General features: G+C 39.8%; 1 long non-coding RNA gene across 1 annotated transcript; it reads right to left on the reverse strand.

Annotated features, from left to right (window-relative positions):
* Positions 1–7,459: 7,459 nt before the first annotated feature.
* Positions 7,460–8,679, reverse strand: LOC109199665 (uncharacterized). The gene is made up of 6 exons (XR_002059975.2): positions 8,668–8,679; positions 8,176–8,295; positions 7,999–8,067; positions 7,789–7,839; positions 7,626–7,691; positions 7,460–7,494 (listed from the first exon to the last, which is right to left on the reverse strand). It is a non-coding gene; the product is annotated as an uncharacterized LOC109199665 (long non-coding RNA).
* Between the last annotated feature and the right edge of the window lie 256 nt (positions 8,680–8,935).

Genomic DNA, 8,935 nt, shown 5'->3' on the forward strand with positions numbered 1-8,935 from the left:
TTAAAATGGTGCATGAAATATGAAATATGAGAGCAAATTATACCTATTTTATATATGAAGAAAAGAAAGAAACATTTCTCACCTCCAGCATTAACGTAGAAGACAGTACTGAGCACTAAAGTAAAGATTAAACATCATCAGGATAAAACTGGCAGAAAATCAAACTCAAAATGAACTAAAGTGTTTTAACGATTAATTTTCACATGACACAGTTACTGCTCATCACAATGTTTCTGTGCACATAAACTTTAATTTAGTAACAAGTTTGAAACATAAAAAACTATTCTAAAAGTCTTAATATTTGTAAAACACAATAAATATATAGACTTGTACGCAATGGCAGTGAGTCAAGTGCAACTAGCAGTGGTGTATCCAACACGATACTCCAGATTAAACTGAACCAAGGAACCAGCCAACATTTGTCTGTAACTATCATAAACATCACAAATATGCTTTGTTCAAACTCTCAGATAAACACTTCAAACCAGTGATACACTCTAATTCTCACACATGAGAAACACTTTCATTAATCAGTGCCATTCAAACAATGTCACAAATGTACTTACACAATAAGCCCATCATGCAGAGCAAAGAGTGCCCCATCCTCACATCCAGCCCTGCTGCACTCTGATCCTCAGCTGATCTCAAACACTTTGACTTTACATCAATAATAAAAAGAGAAGCTGCATTTAATACAGATAAGACCAGAGTGTTTCTTCTGACTGTGGCCTCTCTGTGCTTCCTTTCCTTTTATAGAAACCTCAAACAGCTCCTGTAGCTTTGACCACAGCAGTTGTGTGATGTGTTCACATTTCCTGTCCACTGCAAACATGCAGGCTTGCTTCTTGTGCTTTCTTCTTACCTTCTGTTGTTTCAGGTCAGGTGACATATTTTACCAGCTCATAATTATGTTTTATTCTCAGAGACTTTTATGTGATTTGTGCAGTTTTCCTGTGGATCATCATAATGTTGGAATATTTTATCTTGAGTCATCTTATCGGCCAATGTTTCTGAACATCCACGAACATTTATTGTGTGATACATGAATGCTGTCTTCCCAAAATGTGTTGTTCTTAGTTTCTGGCCACCACACTCACTCACTCTCCAGGATTATGCACAGTCAATGATCTCAAAATATTTATTTTGGTTTCATCTGCCTCCAATATCATATCAAATATTACTCATACGAAGGTGAAAGTGTTCACATTTGCGACTGAGAAGACTGATGGTTCGGAAGAGGAGTGAAGGAGGCCGTCTTTGTCCACAGTGAGTGACCATCATTGACCAGAGGTGGTGGCTCATGGCATCAGCTATCAGTCAGCTATAATGCAGTTTGGAGATCTCTGACCAGGCACATCAACCTCCACTAGCATCTTTCCTCAGGTGACCTCAACAGGTCACATGATAGGGTGAGGAAAGGTCTCACATTGATCTCACCAAACTCTCTGGTGATAATTTCTGAATAAGTCATCAATTAAAAATTCTGAGTTCCCAGATGTCGGATGTTTTTTCATGGAACGCCCTCTCAACTAAGATTTCCCCATCAGACTCTTTGTGTAACCACCTGGGTCTTGTTTTAGGGCCTCATAAGTATTTTTCCACTGAGTGGAACCTACCATTAAATAACATGATAAACGGGTGGCACAGAGGTACAGTGGTTAGTACAGTTGTTTCAAAACAAGAATGTTGTGGGTTTGAATCCACATCCTTCATTCTGTTAAACATTTTCTTACAAAGGTTATGATTAAGGTTTGTTGCAGTATCATCTACACACACAAACATGTTGATATCCAAGTGTTTTAGATTGTTTAACAGCAGGTGTGTTTCTCCATCCCTCCACTTTTCTGTGGGAAAGGAAAAATACATTACGATATGACTTCCTGTGTTTAGCTCATTTGCAGCTCATGCATTTATATAAGTGCAAAGGTTTCAGGACATATCAATATGTCATGAGGTTGTAATGCTTCAAGATATAAAGTCGACAAAGTCCCAAAAACATGGGGACTCTGTGATACTGCAGAGTCCAGCAGACAGTTCTGAGTCAAACACTGACGTCATCATCACAGGTGTAGGAACCATTTCTGTAACACCAGCCAAACAGACACATTAGTATCAGTAGGTATAGATGATTTACTGGCTCCTCTGCTGGTTACAAAGCAGTGATTATACTTTGGAGTTTTGTGTTATACTGTGAGGAACTGGCCTGTTTGGAAGTTGCAGTAAGAAGAAAAACATCTCTGTATATGATTTTGTGGACAGAGAGAGTGATGGATGATTTTATTTATTTCAGAGATAAATGAACATTTACAGCACGTCCATGCAGAGACTCTTAAAGACATGAGTGTGAGAAACAAGCTTTTCACCGTTTCTCTTGATGCCCACATGCTTTATTTATTCTTTAGTCCAGCATGTGTCATCACCACAATAAAGCTACTTTTAACCTGTTTTCACACATTGTCATACCTGCACATTTCCACTGTGCTGTGTTGACTTTAAAGAAGATGAACGTTAGACTTCAGGCTGAAACCACAGGCTGCATTTCCTCTTTTTTCGAGGCCCAGACAGAAATGTTGTGGTATCAGATTTTCAGCTGATAAAAATGAACCAAAAACAGTCTTTTACACGCATACAGTCATCACAGTCTGCTCAGAAGAACAAAGAGAGAAAAAAAATTAATAGGTGACCTGAACCACTAGACTCTAGTGATGTGCGATACCACTGACTTCCTTCCAAAATAAAATTGAGGGCTGTATTGACGATACTGATCAGATACCCATACTTTGTACAAAAACTTGATGTTTTATTGTTTCAAATTAAAGCTTCATAATGATTACAGGGCATTAGACTACTTGTCCTTATTGCTTAATAATGCAGAATTATAAATAAAGAACCTGAAGTTGTGCACTATTTGAACACCTTGCCTGCCTGTAGCACTAAAGGACTCTGCTAGAGGCGTCTGTCTCCCCCTAGCAGCACCTGTCCCTGTCCTCTCCTCCTCTTCAGTTGGCCTTAACATAAGCTCGTCATATTCTGTGATATGATTACTCTGAGGTGTTTGGCAAGGTTAGTGGTGTTGCCACAACACCTCACTGTCTTGCAACATGTTAGGAAACCGTGTCTTGGCTGCAACACATTTATACAGCCATATTTTGCATATGACTATGAAAGGTGGAAGAGGAAGAAGTTCCTTCCAAGTTAGACATCCGAATGATTTAGTTTCTTTCCACTGTGTTCCTGTTAATGATAAACTACAAATTTACCCCAAATTAGTAAAATATCGATATTTTAATATGAGAATCGATTCTAGAACATAAATAACTGGTATCGGAGGAATCGATATTTCAGTATTGATCAGCACACCACTACTAGGCTCACATGTCATGTGTACTATTGTCTGCAGGTTGAGCCATCTGTCAATTAATAATATTCTGAATCATCGAAATTGTACCCTTAATCTTCATAATATCAACACCCCTGAAACACCAGCAAATTGCACCATGGTGAGACCCAGAATTGAAACATTCAAGCTGAATACACTAGTGTGGAAAACACCAGGCAGCTGTACTTAGAGAGCATCTGCACCCCATAAGACCAAGAAGCTGAGAACACCAGCATGCTGTGTGAGAAACATGCATCTTGTCCGCTGTCTTGCGGGTTCATGTGGCTAGTGGGTCCTCTCTGTGGCTGACTGGCTGTTAACCCAGTGAGTGACAGTTTCTCCCACTGCATTGGGCCGTAGCCTTCTGCTGTACTGAAGGACAGTGCTGCAGCCATGTTGCTCTGCTCATGCCACATGTAGCCTTCCCAGCCTTCCCACGTCACATAATTTCTGGGCATCATCCTGGACTCCATCAGAGCCGACATGTCCCTCACCCCAAATGACAGCAAGCCTTCGGAGTGTGCCTAGATCCATTTGGGCTTCACTCGCGGGTCAGCTCCTGACGCTGAGGGCTCTACGGTCAACAGCTGTTATATCAGTCATTAGGAGTCTCTGACATAAATATGAAGGAGCTGCAAGCTGTCATCCTGGCATTCAAGCAGTTTCTATCACGACTGTCAGGGTACCGTGTTATCATCAAGATAGCAAAAATGGTTGCAATAGCCTACATCTACAGGTAAGGGGGGCTAGGGTCTCCCCTCCTCTGCACGATAGCTACCAGACTGTGGCAGTGGGGTCACCCCCTCTTCTACTCACTGAAAGCAGTTTTTGTGCCAGGACCATTAAACGTGACAGTGGACATTACAATATGTCGAGGAGGAGCCCAATTTAAGAGGAGTGGAGACTCCATCCAGAGATGGTCCACCAGATCTGGAGTTGCTTCAGAAGGGCAGAAGTAGACCTTTTTTTTATCCCAGGGACTTGACACATTGTTATCTGTTCTTCTCCCTGCAGACGACCTGGTGCACCCCTCGCCACAGGCTTTTCTCTGGGGCTTCCCTCCATACTCCCTCTTCCATTTATTCCTTCACCGGGTCAAAAGGAGGAGTTAAGGAGTTAAGGTTGATCTTGGTGGCTTCTCTTTGGCCCCACATGCTAGCTTTCAGTTATCCTGTCACTCATGGCCAGGACACCCCAGGAGCTCCTTGTTCTGTGGGACCTCCTATTCCATGTGAGGGGGTCACTGTTCCACCTTTTTCCAGTAGGGGTCAGGGGGAGAGCCTGTACCCTGAGAGGGAGAGGCTCCAGGCCTTAGGGCTGCCTGATCTAAAAGTGAGAATGCTGCAGGAGTTTTCTGAGTCAAAATTGGTTGAGTTACAAATATCTCCCACTGGGGACCTGGACAAAGAGGCAGCTTGGAGCCAGGTTGCCCTGTGCTATCTCCGTGCTTTGGGACAGCATGTCTTGCTTACCCGGCCGTTCAGGAAGAAAGACAGCCGTTTGTCAGCTTCCACTCTGGAATTCTGGGCAGACTCCTGTCTAAGTCCCGATTGTCCCACAGGGTTGTGGAGGCCATTCAGTAGGCATATGCCTCTTTGGATGTTCCCCTCCCTTTCAGAGTGTGGGCCCTCTGTGTCACAACATTAAACATTTTAATCACTTTCAGCCAGTAATCCATAAGAAATGTTTCATCCTTTCTAAGAAATAACTTTTATTTGATCTAAACTTGTTCTTTGGAAACAATTACAGCTACATTTACAACACACATGCTTTTCGTGTGTTTGGTTTTTTTTATTATTATTCTGCAACTGCTGTGATGTAAATAATAGACTTTGAAGTCAAAGTCTTTATCATCACAGTTCTGGGAAATATTTAATACTCAGCCAAGCAGATTAATCCATTGTGATAATTAAATAAATTGTGCCCTATGTTGAATACCAGCTGTAAACACAACCCAGTGTTTATATTTCACAGGTCTTTCTGTATTGGAAAGGTGGAGAAAGACAATGATCTGACAATCTGAAGTTACACAAAGAAAAATACATTTATATGTGGTTTTGTGGGTAGAGAGAGAGACAGATTCTCTTATGATTTCTTACTTCAAATATACATAAACATTTGCAGCCACATTATGTGCTCTTCAGAGTACACATACACCCAGGGACAGGGACCCTAGAAACAGTACAACAGTAGGTTTTTTTGAGAGCGAGAGCGAGAGATCTATACACTGCAGTCACATGTTCGAGAGCACAGCTCATGCAGTGAAAACCTTGTGTGCTGTCCATGGTTCTGAAATAATAACAGTTTAATGAATTTAATATTTCACTGTTTGTTAGTCGTGTGCAATACTCCAAGATTTTGTATCGATCTGATACCAAGTAAATACAGGGCCTGTATCACTAATACTGATACTAGTAACGATACTTTTTAATAATTAAGATACATCATCAGAGTTGTTAATTCTGAATGAATTTAAATCACCTTTAAGACAGCCAGGTTGCCTCTCTGATGAAACTGCAGCAGTGTGTACAGGAGACACAGAACGGAAACAGAAAGTAAAGTTTTAAGGTTATTATACTTGTAAGGAGAGAGAATGTGTTGGTTGACCAGGAGGACTGAGAGACCATGAGAGATACAACAAATTATAAATGGATTAATGTCTCCCTCTGTTGACCAACAGCTGTAAACACAGACAGAAACAGAAATATGGGACAAGGAATATCCAACTGACACGTACCCTTATTTACCATGGGTGATTCGCACTACTGTATCTCCTCGAGCAGTTGGGCTACAGAGACATTTCAGATGGTTACTGAAGATGAGAAGACGAGCTTTACAAAACTTTACACTGCATCATTAGAATGCTCATGCAACAATGGTCCAATCACAGGGAAGAATTGATGACACAAGGAGCAGAGAGGTGGGTGTGTAGAAGTGGCAACACCCCAACATGCCTGGAAATTTGTAATATAAAAGGGAGAATTTATGAAAAACTGAGTGGAATAGGCTCAAAAACTGTTTTGTACCAATTTAAAATAAACACAGTAAGATTTTAATACAAAGATGAACCATATGATCAGTCTTCCGGTGCTGATATTAAACCAAGAGCATGTCATTGTTTAATATAATTGTTGTTGATCTGGATGCTGGCAGGTCTCTAAATGTCAAAATTTTCTGGGTTGGATTTTGTTGGTCGTAGAGAAAGACGGCGGTGGGTTTGAAAACAATTTGCTGGGAAAATGACTCGCGTAACTGCTGAATCCTCAAGCGAAAAGTGTATCTCTCGTATGTCTCATTCTTCTTAGGAGAGCAAAGAGCATGAAACTTTTCATTGACAACGTCAAACTTTATCACCTGGCTCATTGTATACAGTAATGCCACATTTCTTGCAGAAAGATGGCGACGTTTCCCGTCAGCTTCAAACTCTCTGGCAGTTTGACAGAATCCATTATTGTCGTCCACGATGCACCTCAGCTTAGATTTACTCCTAGTACCATGTTTTGTTTGTCTCCTTATTTATGAAGAATGAGTCTTGTTATGATCTGCTACATGCTTTTATTAGTCACTCTTAGCGAGCAGGGAGCTAACAGCTTCTGATCATCACACGTGTTAAGTTGTTTTAAATGACAGCGAGTGTCTTTAAATGAATGCTCTCTTTCAGTGGATTCATGCACAACACTAAACAGCTGTAACATGTACGCTCAGTCTGACACACAACAACACACTTTACTTATATCACACTTTTATTAGCAAAGTTACAAAGTGCTTCCCAGAAAGAAAATTGTAATATATTAAAAAAATAAAGAAATAGTTAAAAACAAAAATAAACTGATCTACAGCACATTAAAGTTCATTAAAATTATTTTCTAATGGGAGAGAAACGAGTGAAACACACTGAGCGATTTTTTCTAAAGGAAATATAAACTCAGGCTATCAGAATCATTGCTTTGAATTCAAAATCTTCACCTTTTCACTCAAAGTCACTTCAAGTTCAAAGAGACTTTACAAGGAAAAAGAGAAAAACAGCTAAAGAGCTGCTGTTAAGATTTTAGAGCTGATGCTGGATTTGCATTGACATTAGTAGTCAGAGCTCTCCTCTGGGTCACCACGTTGCCCTGTTGAGGTGATCAAATGAAAGCATTTCAAAACAAACACCCTCTGTTTTGTCCACAAATGGATTTATTATCAGTGAGAATAATTACCAATGTATATTTTGCATTTCAAATCTCACATTTTGTGCACTCACTTGTCTTGTTAATGACTTTGAGCTGAATCACAGATGTGACATTGGTGTAATCACCTTCTGCTGGACCTGAAATAATAATCTGATTGACTTTCATGTTAAACACAGTTATTGTATAATCATCCAGCTTCCACAAGCTCTATATTAATGAAAGTGTAAACTTTACCATTTTCAGTGTTTTCACATCTTCTGACTGTCTCATAGACACAACGATCACCTGCAGGTCAGAGAAAATCAGTCACCTCATGTCTGTGATACTAATTTAAACACAAATATTCTTGCAAATAACATTTATATTACAAGCTGCAGCAGATGTAATAAGTACAGTCTTGTTGCAAATTGCATCACAATATGTGAATGTAGATTAAAAACTAACCATGAAGAAGAGAGGAGTACACGTGCTGCTGATCTTCATCCTGATTGAGCGTCTGCTCATTAGCAGCACCTTTATTAGAATGTAAAATAAGACTTTTGCATTTACATGGACCTCGTGATGCATTTGTGTCTTTTAATGATAAAGTGTTTGTAGTAAGTAACGAAAAAAAAGTCTCACTGTTGGTTGTTCTGCAGCGATACAACAAGAGCAGGAGAATAATAATGAGAGAGACTCCACAAACCAGTCCAACAATCAACCACACAGGAGATGAAGAGCTGTCAGCTCCTGACACAGTTACTGTAACAACAAACAAGAATTCATTATTAAGAAACTTAAAATGTGTTGACTCCCCACAATGAACAAATCAACACAAGTCCTTAAAATTTCCTCTTGAATGTTGACTTCAGTAAATCTGCTTTACAATCTTTTACTATATAAATATGTTAAACAGTCAAATCTTAATATAAAGAAACAAAAACTGATGTTTACATTGAGATTTTCTGTTTCCTGTCAGAAACTGTCAGCATGACTCTGCTCTGTGGTTTGATGTTGTGACTCCTGTTCTACACTACTTGCAGCGTTACTTGTAGAGTTGATACAGAACTAATTGTGAATTTATGTTGATTTGGAGATTTGCTGAAAGTGGTTGTTTCACATTCATAATCCCACCTAGTCTCCCCTCCTTGGATCACATTCCTGACACTGATTCTCTAGACTCCACATTTACATGACTATTCATATTCGACCATTTCCAATAAGAACATTATTACAATGCCAAAGCAGTTACCATGAGATATAATTGTGTTTGGCCTTCATAGTAATCCTCAATCATCAATCTATTCAACATTGTTGCTGAATACAAACTCACCAGTTTTGTTAATCTGAACTTCCTGACTGTCCTCTGTGTAGTAAACTGGGTTTCCTCTTCCTCCTCTGC

The sequence above is a fragment of the Oreochromis niloticus genome, unplaced genomic scaffold (assembly GCF_001858045.2).
Source record: "Oreochromis niloticus isolate F11D_XX unplaced genomic scaffold, O_niloticus_UMD_NMBU tig00006606_pilon_6612427-7070595, whole genome shotgun sequence".
NCBI classification, from domain to species: domain Eukaryota; kingdom Metazoa; phylum Chordata; class Actinopteri; order Cichliformes; family Cichlidae; genus Oreochromis; species Oreochromis niloticus.